The sequence below is a fragment of the Fulmarus glacialis genome, unplaced genomic scaffold (assembly GCF_000690835.1).
Source record: "Fulmarus glacialis isolate BGI_N327 unplaced genomic scaffold, ASM69083v1 scaffold27878, whole genome shotgun sequence".
Lineage (NCBI taxonomy): Eukaryota > Metazoa > Chordata > Aves > Procellariiformes > Procellariidae > Fulmarus > Fulmarus glacialis.
The window spans coordinates 2,523-19,524 of NW_009226809.1; the positions used below are offsets into that span (position 1 = coordinate 2,523).

General features: G+C 47.8%; 1 pseudogene; it reads right to left on the bottom strand.

Annotated features, from left to right (window-relative positions):
- LOC104080521 overlaps nucleotides 1–2,634 on the bottom strand; it is a 3,993-nt pseudogene extending 1,359 nt beyond the window's left edge.
- Nucleotides 2,635–17,002: the final 14,368 nt, after the last annotated feature.

The window sequence follows — 17,002 nt, forward strand, 5'->3', positions numbered from 1 at the left end:
GGGGGGGTGTAAGCGAGCGGCTGCGTGGTGTTTAATTGCTGGCTAGGGTTAAATCATGACAGAGGCTCTCTAACAAGCTGCTCCTCATGGTGGTTATTGCTGCCTCAAGCTGAAATAGGTAGTTGGGCACGTGTTTGAAAGCAAAGGCAACCTAAGAGGTACACCAGCCCAAAGCTTGGGGTTCGGGCTTGTTTCAGTCATGTCATGTGAAAAGAGCTGGGATGACCCTCAGCAAAGGGATTTCCCAGGAATAATACATGGAGGAGTTGTGCTCTCTTGATCTGTGTGTGAAGGTGGCCTTCAACAGGTGAGTTCTCCCCTCTCTGCATCTGAAGAGCACCCTAGGGGAGTCCCACCCATCTTACAAAGCACTTTCTGCCTAACGGTGGTGTTATAGAGCTGGAGAAAACATATTTGCTGACGACTGTGGAAGTGGCATCTCCAGTACTTTTGGAAGCCACTATAGCTGCTTGTCCACTTCCCATTCACTTGAGGAATGGGAGCCTTTTCAGCCCTGGGACAGCTCACTTCTCTTTATAGTGTTGAATAGCTCAGATCTTCTGGCTGACACGGTGGCTGTGCATGTTCATTGACAACACGCTGTAAAGACACAGCAAGGGACCTTGAGCTGCTCAGCCATGCTGCAGTTAGCTACAAACCTATCAGCAATTGTTACTCCCTTTGTCTCTGCAGATTCTGTGGGACTGTAATTCCCTTATCGCCTTTGGCTTTCCTTGCCTCAGAAAGAGGAAGATGGCCTTGCCGTAATAAACACCATAAATCTCTGCACGGTAGCCAAGGAATGGCATGATAGAGTCTATCAGGCCATGTGGCATCTGATCCATTTCAGAGAAGATGAAAAGGGACTTTGGACAGGCACTGACGTTGCCCCAAATCCAATTCTGCAGCTGCTCCTGTGAGAAGGGGCAAAATTACCTGGGATTTGCACTCACAATTGCAGATAAATTGAGGAAAGTGAGATAAAGCTGGAAGTACCTTACAGAGATGGACATGTGAAAGGTGTGGGAAATGCAGTACTGTGCCGAAGTGGTGCACAAACCTCCTCCTCGGTATATTAAGCTGATAGAGGTTTTTTGCAGTGATACTGCTGACAAACGATTTGCCCGTTCCAGTCCAGTCGTGGAAGGACATCACCAGGGGCTTCCAGGGCCATGTGGAGTACATATGTGTGCTCAGAGCTCTCAGAACTATGTGGATAGCAAGATGCTGGCCAAAGACTTTTCATTCCAAATCCATCTTTATAGCTGAAGGAATGAGGGGAGAGAAGAGTCAGAAAATGCCATATTATTCCTCCCTTTTTTTGTTTTATTGCAGCTGAATGATGATCAGGGAGAACAAATGTTCACTGCGCTCTGGCCATGACAAGATTGTGAATCAGCAGAGAATCCAACTGAGGAGCAGACTCATGAATCAGACTCTTGATGGCATTTATGGGAAACAAGCTGTTTGCATGAGATAGGCAGGAGTCCCAGTGGTATTGTGGCTACTGCCTTCTATAAAGTCCTGAGATGGGATCTAATGTATTTGCAGAGACTTGTTCACTGCATGTGCTAAATTCTCATTAACTGTTTTTGTGGCATCTAGCATACCTCACATTTGTAGAAGAATGTGCTTCTGTTGCTATATGAAGTTCTTTTTAAAAAGCACCACAACTGGTGTTTCGGTGGCTAAAGTTCTAGAAAACAGCCTGTTTGTAAGCAGCCGAATCCAGAGCTGGTAGGAAGTGGCATATTGAAGTACCTGGAGGCACACAACTGTCTCCAACAGTTGAGGATTTATTTTGAAATCTGCATCCCTCCTCTGAAACGAAGCAATATTTATAATCCCATGACAAAAGGAAGGGGGATTTCCAGGTGGCAGGATCAGGAATTCATAGTTAGAAGGTTGCATAAGCTCTTTTTCAGACCATGCACTAGTTCCCTGCAGGCAGGGTGAAACAACTCTTTCTTCCCTTTTCATTGAGGACTGACAGCCTGCTTGTCTCAGGGAAGTGAAGCAGCATGTTTTGAATCTAAACCTACCACTAATTGCTGCTCATTTGACATGTATTACAGGCAACCACCGACTGGGGTGTGGGATACCACTGGGGTGTCCGTCTCAAGAAGATGTGGGATTATTTCGTTAGCTCTTAGCTTTGAATTCACCTCCAGAATTTTGCCTGCTTCTGCTAATATAAACCAAGACCCCAGCAAGGAAAATGCTCCAGTACTGCCATGAGAAGCAGGGTACATGACCACTTGTGGGATAAGCAGTATTAGGCTAGTACAGCCTTTGCCTTCTAGAGCCACTGTGGGTGGTAACTCTTATCTTTCCACAACCACCCCAAAGGAAGCTGGCATTAAAAAGGAAGCGCTCACTACCCTGGGAAAGACCATCAGCTGGTCCCACTGACAACTTGGCTCAAGGTGCCCTTGCCACTGCCTTACCTGATAAGTTCAGCATGTCCTTCATATTGCAGCACTCCAGGAGACTGCACTTCAGCCAGGAATGGGGGGAGAGGAGCTCCCCAGCAACAGCAGCACCACCCACGAAGATTGAAGTGCTGAGAGGGTCCAAAGCTGGCATCAAAGTGGGCACAAGAATAAAGAATGCAGCAGCATTCAGAAGCTTCATGGTGGGAACTGAAAGCCAGCCTGGCTCAGCGGGAAAGGAAAGCAAAACAGAAACTGCAGAATAACTTACTGGACTGTGGGGCCCGAGGCTGTTCGAGAGGATGGAAGCCAAGTCTCCTGTAAGCTGGAGGTGTTAATGAGTTAACAGACTTATCACACTGCTCCTTGAGAAATGGAAGTGTTATGAGCAGGGCGTCGCCACATGGGTACAGTGAGAGTTTCATCAGAAGAATCCCAGCTCTGAGGGGAGCAGGGCTGGAGCCTCACTGCATCTTAACCAAGGTGCTAATTGGTCTGGTGATTAACCAGGAATATAGTGATGCTTGTTTTGGGCTTAGTTCAGAGTGGGTTGTGCACCTAGCATCGCAGAGCCCAAAGATTTCCGTAGCAGTGGCTGGAGCTCTGCAACTCACAGGTCTGAACACGTCAGAAAGCTGCTTTATTAAAACCAAGTTCTCAGCACAGATACTTTGTCCTGACAACTTCGTGACCCCCCCCACCACCAAAGAAGTGTGTTTGCAAAGGGGAAGGACAGACACTGAGACAGCTTTCATTTTCTCAGCAAACACTTCTTTTTTAAATGAAAAAAATGTGAAAAGCACTTTTAAGTAATTCTCATTTTATTTTTAAAATCTCATTGGAAAAACACTAAGCAGCATTATTTAGTATTCAAAATACATGCTCAAGATTTGACTTCTCTCTTGAAAGGAGTGCCCTGTGCTGCTGACTGCCGAGCACCTGGGAAGCTCCGTTGTTCCCTGTTTTGAGAGAGTCCTCGTTGTCAGCTGCCGTCGAGTCTTGAGGTGTGTACAGCTTTGGCTCTTGGCTCGTTATTCCAAGGTAGTTTGCCCAGATGACTCACCTACAGAGGGGTGTCCTCAAAACCCCAGGGTTGGCTGCCAAGGAGCTAACACCTGAGGAGCAGGGCTTGCTGGGCTTTCCGGCTGCGATCTCTCCATCAGAACATCCGGAGGGTGCATAGAGGCCAGAGGAAGGAATTGGCAGTGGCATATGCAGGTTTCCATGTTGCCTGGAGTCTGTCAGAGTTCTCCTGGAGACAACTCAAATGATAGTTTTAGGTGATTTAATACCCCTAAAAAATGCTGGGAAGTCAACTGTGTTTACTTGATGCACCGGTCCTCTGCATTTATCTGTGCTGAACACTAGATGGGGTGTCAGACAAAGGTTTTAGTCCAGGATTTACAGGGTAGAGCAACTTTAGCAGAAAACTGAGTCATGCCTGAGAAAAACAGAAGAGAGAGGAGTACACATATGCAGAGCTGACCACTTGTGTTACGAAATGTGATTTCTTGGGATACCACACAACCCGGCCCTTATGGCTGCTGAGGGTTCATGGAGAGCAAAAGCCTCACAGGCGATTTCAGCAGGGGACCAAGAACAGCAAAAGTCATCCTATGAAGGAAGATGGAGAGTTTGAATAAAGAAATGAGGCTGTTTAGCTGGGATCTGCAGATTCTCATCTGTATGTCTGAATTAAAAGTGCAAGCAGGTTGCATTGCTCACCTCACAGGCTTCAGCAGATATTTCACCGTTCTTCCATAGAAACAGAGTGTGGTCCCATAAACACTGAAGTGGACTGTCACCCCTGAATGTCTCTGGGATAAAGTGTAGTGCCCAGTTGTGTCTTGCAAAGGGTGAATCAGTTTCACAGTTTATGGTCCACCCTTTCAAACCTGGATGGTGTGGAGCCTCTTCTGACTGATGTGTGAAGGGGGCGATGAGATGTCCCTAGTAAGTTTTTCATTGTGGTCTTGTGTCCTTTCACAAGGTCTCACCAGCCTGGAAGAGACTGCATCTCCCAAAACACAGATAGGAAATGCAAAGTGATATGCTAGAAACAACACAGAGAGGGAGAATTACCGCATCTATGCAAAAAGAAGGGGTAGCATGGGACACATCTATAGATCGTCTCCTTTCCATGTGGGAGGGAGGTGGCATATATTTCCTATACAACAATAGGATGTATGCTGCATAACAGGTACCAGATGGGTGTTTAAATAACCTTCAGCTGCAACATGTCATGCTGTTATCTCATTATCCCTTACAAGTTAAATGGGTTCAAGCTGGGCCCGGACATGGATGAGATATCTAATAGTGGTGGTGAGGCTGACATTGATGGCAATTTCCTTGAACAGCTGTCTAGAAGCTCCAAGTGGAGCACAGACCCTGCAACACACAGTCCACAGTGCAATGTCTTGTTGCCTGTTGTGTTGTGCTGATGAGCACGTTGTTCTTCTTTCTCAAGGCCCTCCTGTGCCCTGGGCACAGAATTGGCATCCTGTCATGTATTCACACTGCCCTCCCAACCAGCATAGGGGGTGGTGGTGGTCAGCCAGCAGTGGGTCATCTTGAATCAGGTGCCACAAGCTGAAGGTACTGAAAATTTTTAGCAGAGAAGAACTTTCAAAAAGTGTTTGATTTGCGGTGATCAGCAGTGGAAGTGGTGTGGTAGGAAGGTGAGGGTGTAGGAGAGGTAAGGACATGGCGGGGATTACAGGAAGAGGGAAGGTAGGGATTTGGGGAGCAGTGGTATGAGCTGGAAGATATGGGGTGTTTGCAGTGAGGAATTTGGAGTGCTAAAGCTATTGTGATAGGGGAGGTAGTGGAGATGGGGTGGGTGTGTGGCAAAGGGAGAAATAAGGGATACAGAGGTGGAGTACTTAAGGCCAAGGATGAGGAGAGAAGAAAGTCCCTGAGCTTTGCCTGGCCTTACTCTGCTTTCGGTGTGTTGAAATTTTCTGTCACCCACCCGCAGTTTGATTTGTATGTTGTTGGTTTAAAGTCAGCATTCTCAAGACTTTGGGCTTGCAGCTCCATGGCAGAGAGCCTAGAGAATTTGGGTTATGGCTGGTTAGCGTGGCTTCTGATCACGAGGCAGCATACCTCGCAGTTGGCTGGTGAGCCAAGAAACATAATGTCTCCAGCCAGGGGACAGGGTGCTAGGAATTGGTGTTGCAGCCCTGCCTTGAGTTCATGGAGTGCAAGAGGTTTCCAGGTAAGAATTGTAGGGTCAATGAATCAATGCTTTTCCCAGAAAAAGTCTGTATTTTTGTTGGAGAATGTATGAGGTCCTCAGTATTTCCAACTGCTTTATGAAAGAGGTTTGGTAACATGACTGCTGTTTTACATGAGGTGCTGGGCTGGCAAGAGGTTCTTGCTGAAGGTTTCTAATTGGAGAAGAAGAAGTGGGAGACTCATTTTTCCCTACGTTCAGTTTAATTTCTACCTAAACACATATCTTCTCTCCCTGCCTTCTGACTCTGGCTAGACGCTCTCTAATGCTCGGAGTTTTTCTGAGGGGAGCTTGGTTTATTTTTACCCTTTTTTTTTTTTCCCCTGTATATGTGGTTTGGGTTTGTTTTCCTTCCCTGCTTCAATTTCAGCATCATCTTCCAAGTGCTTCTTATCTTAAACATAGAGATGAGACAGTGACAGGAAAGGGCTGCCACTCTGACGTACATTGGGATCTTTTAAGGGTGGGATTGTGGTGGGCTTTATCCAAATACAGAGCCTGGCTAAGCTCTGAAGACTACGCAAACACTGTGGAAAGGCTCTGACTCACTGGAATGTGTTCGTTGACCTTTCTATAATGTGACAGTAGCAATAACACAAGACACCAAAATCTACATTAATGTTGAGCAAACATTGTCTAATCCTAGCAACACCCAGGGAGTCAAAAGACTGTCATCCTTCTCTTGCAGGTAGGAAAATTGAGGTTTGCAGATGATGAAAGTTCTTCTTAACATGGTAGTTCGTAGCAAAGGGTTTAGCAATTCTGTTCTGTCTTTGAAATCTTTAGTAAAGAGCTTGAGCCATGATTTGCCTTGGGCAGGCTTAAAAATCCTTGTCTAGAGTACAAAATCACAGATTCCCTTGGGTCAGTGTGTGCTGCTGTGCTGTGTGAAGAGGGACAGTCCAACAAGGAAAGGTATGGATGAGCTTGCAATTTGGGTGAAGTGGAGCATCATATACCTGTCCAAATAAATCTGCCTGTGTGAAATAATTCCTTTGATCATGTCTGAACCCTTGTAAAATTCTGATGTACCAGTAGGGTTTTTTTTGTTCTGATTGCTGTCTCTAGAAAATGCAATTGAGATGTTCTTCCCTACAACAAGAGGAAGGGATTTCCCCTCCGGATGCCCAACCTTCAAGCCTTTTTGCCAGAGCCTGTATTGCAGTCGGAGACCAGAGTCTCACCGTGCTGTACAAACAAAATGAATAACCAGCCCTAAGGACCTTACAGTGTTTGGATGCAATGGTGGTCCAGACCAGAGCTTTACCTGGTCTACACTGGTACAGCACCTACCCAGAGCAACGTTCAGCAGCTGAGGATCAAGCAAGGTTATCAGTGCTGCTGATGCCCTTTGGCCGTGGTGAATGCTGACAGTCTCTGCAGAGGGAGACAAATGTGATTTTTAATTTGATATCAAGTGGTTTTCGGCAGGTGGAGCTACACAGGTCGTGTTACCTGGTAGGGACAGGAAAGAAAGGTAGGGGAGAGGAGGTGTTTAAATCCATGGTTGATCTACAGCATTGGTGTGGGTGAGGGAAGCTGCCATCTCACATTTCTTGCCTCCCATGGGAACTTCCTTGAAAGGTAATGTTTTGTAGATAAGTGCAAGGTGACAAGCTGGCAGGGCACTTCTCTGCTCTTTATAGGGTGCGACCTGGTGCTGAAACTGATTTGATCTCTCAGTCATACCAACTCCATCAAGCAGTGATGGATGGAGAAGGTCTTTCTCAGAACAAGCACAGGGAGTTATTTAAGTGCCTGGCAGCCAAACTGGCTCTGCTCTTCCACAGACCGCTGCGTGCTCCAGACGGAGAAGGGATGGAGGGAGGCAGCCCTTTGGCTTGGGAAAAAATGAGAGGTTTCTGTTCGTATGAACAGGAGATGCCAAGACTGCCATAGTGACAGGCTTTGAGGAGAACAGTTTTTTAATCTGTAGCTGGGTGATCTTAACAGGTGTCCATTTCTAAAATGGACTTTCATGGCATAAACACGCTCCAAGCTCATGTAGGTTTTGGTGCCAGGACTGAAGAGGTTAAGGTATAGCTTGGAGAAAATTGCTGTTAGGAGTTTAAATACCAGTGCTGCAAGGACACTGGGGCTCAGGTGGGTGTTTTATGTGCTGGCTTGGGTGTCTGCTGTTGCAGGGCAAGAGGATACAGCAGCTCAGGGTCTAATGGTACCACCCAAAGCCAGGTGCAAATAAGCAGCAGCCACCTATGGACCATGCAAATCCACCTGGGCTGGCAGCTGAGAGAGGCACCCTCGGGGCAGGAACTGAGGAAAGCAAAGCAGGGTGCGGGACAGTGTTTTACCAACCTCGCCTTTTCACCTCTTGCTGCTGCAGAGCTGGCTCTGCTCCTGCCTAATTGCCTCTGGGTTCTGATTTCAAGGCCTGTGTTGTGCAAGATTGAGATGAATAATGTATGAAGTGGTAGCGATAGACCCTTGCATGCTGGCAGTTAGACTCTGTTTTGACTTGTAAACTAAACACTCCTGGTGCAGACATCCTCTGTGGTTTAGTGATTAGATCTGGGGACTGCATTTGGACTCCAGGGGTCAAGCCAAGGTGCTGTCACCCAGCTCCGAGCAACACTGGGTAAGTCACATCATCTGTTCTTCCTAATCCCCCGTGTGTCTCTCCGTGACATGAACAAGAGGCGAAGAAGATCCATAAAATGATTATTATCATCTTAATTTAAATTGTGTTTCATTATGGAACTTATTGTCCCAGGAAGTAATTTAATTTCAACAGTTTGGACAGTGGACTTGACGCGTGTAATTATCAAGCATTACTGTAATTTGTGACAACAAATTTGCAAGAAAGAGAATTAAACCGTGTGCTATAGGTTCCTCATTGGTAAGATGGGGACGTTGTGAGAGTTGGATTTCACCCACCTCAATCCTGCCTTTGGTTTTTTCCCTTCTTTTTAAAATTGAGCCCAGAATATGAAACTGGAGACTGTTCCTGTTTGGCTTAGACTGGACTCCAGTCTGGGTCTGGGACCTGCTTTCTGGTTTTGTTCTCCAGGCTGGCTTGGAGGCAGCTGGAGTGGAGTAGCTCTTGCATGAGCCTGTCTGCTGTGTGTAGCAATAGCTCTCATTCAGAGAAAAAGAAATAATAGGAAAACTTTAGCCCATATTCTAAAATTCTAAGTCTTAAAACTTGAATTTGTTGCAAATAATAATTTAGGGGTAAAAACTGTGTGAAAGGGATGAAACTTGATGAAATAAGAAAACACTATGCTCACATGGCGGGGGAGGATTGCTACAGGAAGAGGATTATAGGGCATGAGTAATGCTGTGCCCTCGCTCTGGTCATGGGCTCTGATGTGGCGAGCGGCTTGTATTTCATCCAAAGTACATAAGGTGGTGGTGTTATTAAGCAGACATCCCCATCCAACGCTTTGGGACCCTTAGGTGAAATAGGATTTAAAAGTGCTAAATAGGTTTTGGGTTGGACCAGAATCAGAGGCTGTGTTTGGCTTGGGATTTGCAAAACTAAACACCCTGCTCTTTCACTCATCTCCTGTGGAAGAGCCGTAAATATAGGTCACTAAAATTAGTCTTGCAAAGCAGCTATTCTGAGTGGCGCCTCTGTTATTCCTACTCCTCTGTCTCCAACTCACGCTTGAATAAAGACCTCTGCCTGGTTTTAATCAGCTTTAGCAGTTGGCGTTGAGGAACAAGTAGGTTCACCGGGAGAAAGCAACTATTTGCTGCTGTAATGGTTTCCCTATTTGTTCAGACAGGCCAGGTGTGGCTGCCCTTGGAGGGTTGTGGAGGTTATGGAGCTGGGCTCAGTACTTACCAGCCGTTGCAAGGCAAGGGAAGAGCACCAGGTAGTTTGCCAGTGAAGGCTAAAGGACAGCAGTGCATCTGCAGGCTCCTGGTTTGTCAGAGAGCCTCAGAGGGGATCTGTAACCAGAGAACAACAGCCACCAGTAGCTAGCAAACCTTGGCACCAGCGGAGAGGTCTCCTGAGCAAGGAGGGATGTGGTGATTTCTCTAGAGACCGCAGTGAGGAGGCTTCCTGGAAATTGCACCAGGTCTGTCCATCTCTGTGGTTTGGACATCAGGCTGTTGTTGCGGGACAGCCAAGGCGTCTCTCCTGTTTGGTGACTTGCTGTCGGGAGCTTTCCAGTCCATCTCTGACCTGTGTGCTGTCTCTTCTGCCTCTGGTGCTGAGACCAACTGTGAAGAAATCACCCAGGGTAGCATCTCTTAGACCAGGACTCCAATGCAGAGTGAAACCCTGAGATGACAAACTATTGTGCAGCTGTTTCTGCTAAACAATAGCGGACTTAAGCAGCCAGCTGGAGAAAAATGGCTTTGTAGGGCCTGAGGTGGTCCTGTTGCATGTGGCCTTCTGGAGTTGACAGTCATCTCGGGCCCGTTTTCCAGGGAGGATTGTGTTCTCTACAGCCTGCCTGTGTTTGTCCTTTATACCCAGGGTAGAGCTCTGCCCTACCTATGCTGTGCACTCCTGTCCTGCAGGTGTAACTTTGACTCCACACTAGCTTGATGCAAAATGAATTCACTCAACCACTCCGTTCAGCTGATAGAAAAAATGTCATCTTGTTTTTTTCTACGTTCTTTCTGGACTGGTTGGTTTGTGTTACTGAAAGAGAAAAAAATAAAATCCAGGAGCAAATTCTAAAATTATCTACACGTACTGAGAGTTTGGGGAGGATCTTGTAGCTTAGGAGCATGAACTTGAGTGACTGCAAACAGACACTTACCAAAGTCCACTTACTCAAGTGACTTGAGTGCTGCAGTGTGAGGGGAAAAGCATCACACTGTATAGGAGCTCCTTTTGGTGGTTCTGTAGGTTGGACATGAAAGAGCTCTTGGGCAGGTAAATCTCACAGAAAGGCTGTAGCCACAGCTCTGCTCTCATCCCTTTGTGGTGCGCACCATCAAGCACGCTGGGTGGCTTTCCCAGTTCCCTCGCTCCAGCTCCCAGGCTTGTTCGGCCACATACAGGTTGTTCCTCCTGTGCGCTGGAGGAGGCATGTCTGTATTTGTTCCTGCGGAGGGACAAGTGACACACTTACTGAAAACAGATCAGTGAGCAGTTGTCACTAGGTCTCAGTGTTCAGAAATGTGTCCCTCTATTTAAGTAGGACCAGCTGAGAGGTATTTAATACTTTCACTTCTGCAATGTCCAGCTGAAGTGCTCTGTGAGGACCTGTTAATTTATGCCTCATATCTTCCTCTGAACAACCTGGAAAGTATCATTCCCATACAGATTCATCAATGTTAAATAAGGATGGAGGGTCAGGAAGGGATCTGAAAATGTTAGGTTCTTTTTCCAGGAGATACGTTATCTAACAGGAAGAAAAATGTACTCTGCTAAAATAAAAGATTGCATGCAGGACTTTAGTTTCCGGCTATTGTTAAAATGTGTGTTTGAGGGCTGGGAACACTGTGGCCAACAGTGAGCTGGAATGAATTGAAAACAGGAGAATGGACATGCTCTACAATGAATGAACAAGAACAATGTTAAGTCCATGCTAATAGCGTAGCGAGAGAGGAGACCATGCTGGAGGATACAGAAAGGCCCCGAAGGAACAGAGATGAGCAAGCCAGATCTATTGCCGGATGGCTGCAGAGTGAGTGTCCCAGATCTGTCTTCTGTCAGAACATAGTTGGAATTCCTTTCGTTTGGGAGTAACCCCTCCAGAATACTAAATAACTCGGTGTGGAGTCATCCTAGACCCCTCACGAGGACTCGTGGAGTTTGAAAGGAAAATGAGCTATTAGGAGGCTGAAGGACAGTTGGAGTGCAAGGGGTGAAATGAGTTGACAGTCATGTGCTGGTCATCTGCTTGCTTCAGCATTGGACGGAAATAAGAAAGTATGACCGGCATAATCAAAAGCATGGAGGAATCTCCTTTGAAGAGAGATGAAAGCGAATGGGGCTGTGGTAAAGCTGAGTAAGAGGTGATTTCACGGACATGTATCAAAGGAGGAGTATGCTAGACAAGGCTGAGCAAGAACTGCTGTTCCTCCTAACCCCCCTATGTCTCTCTGTGACATGAACAAGACGGGAAGGAGATCCCATAAAAAGTTTATTATTATTATCATCATCACAATTTAAATTGTGTTTCATTATGGAACTTATTGTCCCAGGAAGTAATTTAATTTTAACCATTTGGACAGTGACTTGACACATGTAATTATCAAACATTACCATCATGTATGACAACAAATTTGCAAGAAAGGGAATTAAACCTTGTGATTCAGAGCTTAAGTTAATCTCTGACTTCTGAAGACTGGGTGTATGGGGCCAAAGAGCCTCAGTCCATTGCTGGCTACCACAGGGGCTTGTCCCACCTTGAAACCACAGTGAGCTTCAGGGCTGGTACAACCCAGCAAGCTCCCTGCTCCTGTTGAAGAGCAGCAGCTCCCTTCCACCAGTGAACATGCACACAAACTTCTCCTGGCGTGGTATGGTGCAGCAGAGCTCCCTACCCCTTTCTGTTGCCTCACTTTCCTTGTGGGACAGCTCTAGCCCTGCTAATGTGGCCGTAGCATCCCATAGCCTCCTGTCCCTACCCGCTTTCCACAGCTCCCACCTGGATCCAGCTTCTCTCCTGCTACTGGGGGAGCACTTCTTGTTCAGTTTTAGCTGAGTTGGTGGCACTGTCAACAGAAACGTGCTGTGCTAGACAGATGCATTCTGCTGCTTTATAAATATTTGTAATGAGCACATATCTCCTCGTGGAGGGCTGCGTAGAGCACTCAGGGCTGGATATACACAGGGTAGAGCATATTTCTGGGCACGTATCATGGATGCGAGGAGTCAGCCTGCAAGTCAGGAGAGTAATCAAAGCGTGAGACCCAGGCAGGTTCCTGGAGTCCTGCTAATGGATCATTCTGGAGAGGAAGAAATATTAGGACAGTTAGTCCGGGCATCACTGCCTGTGGAGTAGCATGGAGAGGTTTCTCTACTTCCTTGCATCATTGAGGCCAAATTCTGGTCTTGATGAAGTCGGGAGGTTCTATGGTCCTACATCCCTTTCCCTTTCCTCACTATGGGTTTGGGAAATATGCACTGACTGTTTTTAACTTTGAAGTGCAGGGTATGTAATCCCTGCTCTGACGTCCAGGCAGGCGCCTGTGAGCTTCATTCCCTTCTCCTTATCTCCTGCTCTACTGCTTTGGGATGTGACTCCAGACTGGGTCATGCTCTGTGAGTGCTCCCACCACTGTGAGCAAGAGGGCAGCTGAGACAACAATGCAATAAAAAGCTTCCAGGCAATGGGGGCTGTAAATAATACAGCTAAATTACTCCCTGCTTTCCAGGCTGATTATGGGGAGGGTGTTTTTAGCATTGCATGTGGGGCGTGTTTATTAATAACGTCAGAGTTGAGACCTCGACCACCTTTCTCCTGGCTGCTGAGATGCTGAAGCAAGCCCAAAAGACACGTTGTGCATCACCCAGTGCAGGGAAAAGAAAGGGAAAGTTTTAACATGCATCTGGAGCATAGCTACAGGCTGACAAGTGACTCAACTCAAAAAAACTCAAACTGCCAAGAAGCTCTGACTTCTGCCTGAGTCAGGTCTCGTGAGAAGGAAGCCCTGGTCTGCTGCTCTAGGAAGCCCAGCCACCCTCCTGCTGCCGAGGACCTTGCTCTGAGAAGTGAGAGCATTTAGGAGATCAGCATGTGTGATAAAGGGATTTAGAAAATATGACCTATAAGGAAGGGTGGGAGGAATTGCTGCTGTTTAGTCTAGGGTTGATGGAGGGGACGCAGAGAACTCAGGGGTTTAAAAATAAGCTCTGTGTTTTGGAAAGCTTTGTGGTGGGTGAAGCTCTACGGCAAGACCATGAAGGAAGGCTCTCCCTAGTCATTCTCACCAGAATGGTGTAGCCACTCTCAGCTGGGGTCAGGGACAGGAAATGAAGCGCTTTCCCTCTTGTCCTACGTTTCCATGTCCCTGTGACAACTGGAAAATGCCTTTCTGTTGAAAACAGGACTTAAAAGGCTTTAAAATGGGCGAGCTCTGAAGCCTGCTGTTCTTCCTGGGTTTCAGGGTAGGGGTAACAGCCCAGGAGCTAAGAGGTACCCACGTGCCAGAAAAGGTCCCTGTTCTTAAGCTGGGCACCTCATTGTGCTTCTGAGGGCAAGCAGAGCCCTGCAGATCGACACAGCAGGAGATCACAGTCCTTGGTCAGGCACTGAAGAAGAGAAAGGCTGTCTTGGTTTGTTTTCTACTTTTCTCCTTGAAGCTCCTCATCTGCTGTTGAATGTCAGGTCTCCATAAGGATGAAATCTGGAATCACATCTGCTTTCTCTCCCAACCCTGTTAGTGAGCCAGTGCTCTTAAGGCTGTAAAACATGCCCTGATTCCCATTTCTCCATAACACAGCATGTGGAGGCAGGACCATGCAGCATCCTTTACCTTTGCTCTTGCTCAAGAGCATCCACCAGGGAATCTGTATTTACTTTGTAGTTTTGCAAATGCTTGAAGCCTAGGAGATGTTTCCCAATTCTGAAATTTTTGGCAGCAGGATTTGTTTCTCTTCTCTCCCAGCCTGACGGGGAAACTCCCTCCTTTTGGGCAATAACATAAGTGGGTTTTGCCTGTTGTTTACAGCTGATGGGATCTGGTGCTTGGGAAGAGAAACACATCATGAGTTGCTGCGGTGTGGCTAAGTGAGAGAGATGCTGGCTTCCCACACACCCCAAGCCCTGACCCCTGTCTCCCACCTTTGCCCGTGGCAGCAATGGCAGGTGCAGCTCTGCCTAAAGCAGCTTTTAAACCAGTTGGGTCAGAGGGAGAAAGCAGTGGAGAGGAGAAATAACTTCCCTCAGCCCCTCTCCCAGCTGGGTTGCATCCCTGAAAGCACAGAGCAGCGTAGCCAAGGAATTCTTTCCTCTAAGAGAAAGCCCAGGCATGAATCCATGTGAGACTCAGAATAAGGGAAAATAATCTGCCTCCCACATGCTCACAGCCTGGTGGCCTCTATTCCAATGTCTCCTTGCTGTCACAGCAGCAGGGGACATAGTGACTCCCTGCAGCCAGGGTGGGTATGACAGTTTGGGTCAGGAGAGGGGTTGAGAGCAAGGCAGCAGTCCGGGAGCAGGCAGGAAGGGATGGTGGATGGAGCTGGAAGGAGAAGGCAGGAGGACATGCCACTGCCTCTCACTTGGCCCTTGGCCTGATCCCTGTCCCGGGGCTGGCTGAGGAACAGCAGCTTCCTCTGCTCCTCTTTGCCTGAGACCCGGAGCTGCCGCACCCCTGCCCCTTCCCCGGGCCTCTCCTGCTGGCTTTCTGCTGCTGCAGGCATCTGGTCTTCTGAGTATGAAGGACTGTTTGGGAGAGTCTGATCCTACATTCCTCATGCCTGAGGCCTCTCAGATCGCTCCAGCCAGTACAGTCACTTTAAAATTCAAAACAGACAAAATCTGCCTGAGTTTGTCAAAGACTGAAGCATGAAGTTTGTTTCAGGAGATGCTAATGCTGGTGGCTTTGCTGCTGAGTGACTTTGCAGTATCTTCTGCCGTCCTGCACGCTGCAAAGAGCCCAGGAGCTGGGGGTGAAGCAACGGGTTTTCATTCATCTGGGGGAGAAGGTGCGTCACGGTGATGTGACTTTTCATGCAGGCTAAGGAGGGAACGCAGGTGGAGTGCCTTTCTCTTTCATAAATAGCTAAACTGCTCATGCCTTTACTTGAAAACATAGCTGTGTTTGATGAGCCAATGCAACCTCCCGTGGGCAGCCGGATTTCCCAGGGCTGGGTGCAGCCAAGGGCAAGTGATCACTGGGGCAGGGCATGTCTGCAGGCTCCGAGGCTTTGTGCTGGGAGAAGCAGGAAGAGATGGCAGAGAAGGAGGGCACCAGCACCCGCAGCAGCATCGGAACAAGCCGGGAATGTGGCTCAGCACTGCTTGGAGCTGTGGGCTGAGCTGCTGAGCCCCAGGCAGGCAAGATCCCAGCTGGGTTCTGCACCTTCTCCACCGGCACGTGGGAGCACGCTGGAGAAGTGCCACCCGCCTGCCTGTCTCCTCCAGGCTGGAGTGGTCCCCTCAGGCACTTTGCCCGGCCAAACTGTGGGATGTAATTGCTCATTTGGGAAAATTTTGGGGAATCTGAGCTGTAATTGCCCGAAGCATCTGCTGCCCTTTGAGATCAGGTTGGAGCCCAGGCCGTGCCACCCTGGCATACGTGCCTGTGCTCCGTTGACAAGGATTGTTACACAACCAACCCTCTCATGTAGCTGCCACCAGGAAATTCCCCAGCATAGCAATAGTGGAAAAACATGTACTTATAATACTGTAGTGTAATTCAGTTGGTCAAATAAATAACAACCCGTGTGGGAACTGAGGGTGATTTTTATTCCATAATCTTTCCAAAGCAGGATTGTTGTTAGAGGCTTCTATTTTTAAGTACTTTTCTCAAGCATCTCCCGTGAATTTTTCATTCCTTCTGCCTGCTGTTCAGTCCCTCCTCAGCAAAACCCTCCACCTTTTCCCCACAGCTCCTGGGGTTAGCCTAGCCTGATGACTACATCTTTCAAAGCCTGACCCTGATTCTTATTAATCACTTCTCAAAAAATTGCAGTGTTTTTTGCTAGCAGTGTTGGTTTTGGGTAGGTCTTGTCCTGGGCTGAGACCTCTTGTGCTAAAGGCTTTAAGGCACAGCTTGTAGCTTAAAGACATACTGCCCTTAGGACCTGGTCCCGTTCAAACAGTGGCTCTGTCCTAGCAGGATGTGATCTGTGGAGGAGGATCAAACCGTTGACATCAACAGCCTGCTTCCACCCAGATTAATGGGATGGTTGAACATACTCCTGGCAGCTGTGTTGCCTTGGGTCAGTAAAGCCAGGAAGGTGGGACTGTGCAGTGGATGTGTCCTACACAGCATGAGACACCTAAACTTGAGAGATCAAGCGGGAGCTGGGATTCCAGGAGCATTACACCTGCCTTCACAGGCAGCTTCTGCCCCTCGTCCTCATCCACGTAGGTGCTGTGCCGATGGACACCAGCCCTTCCCACTGGGTTTCAGCTCTGTGTAATGGTGAAAGGGTCTGAAATGCATAAACATGTGGAAAAAACAACTTACTTTGCCCACGTGGTTTTTAAACACCATGGAGCCCACCCAGCACATACAACACCCATGCCTGAGTCTGCCCCAGGGACTTACGCCTAAACAAACTGTGCTTCTTGATCACTCCATTCAATTTAATTTTGTGCCAGTTGCTGGTGCAAATTGTCCAGGGCTTCCTGCCAGTGCTTGAATAATGCTGAGGAGGAGAAAGTCTGTCTGGCTAGCAGAGAAGTCCTGGCTTGTCTGCAGGGGGTACCAAGCTTGTGCGCATTTCTTG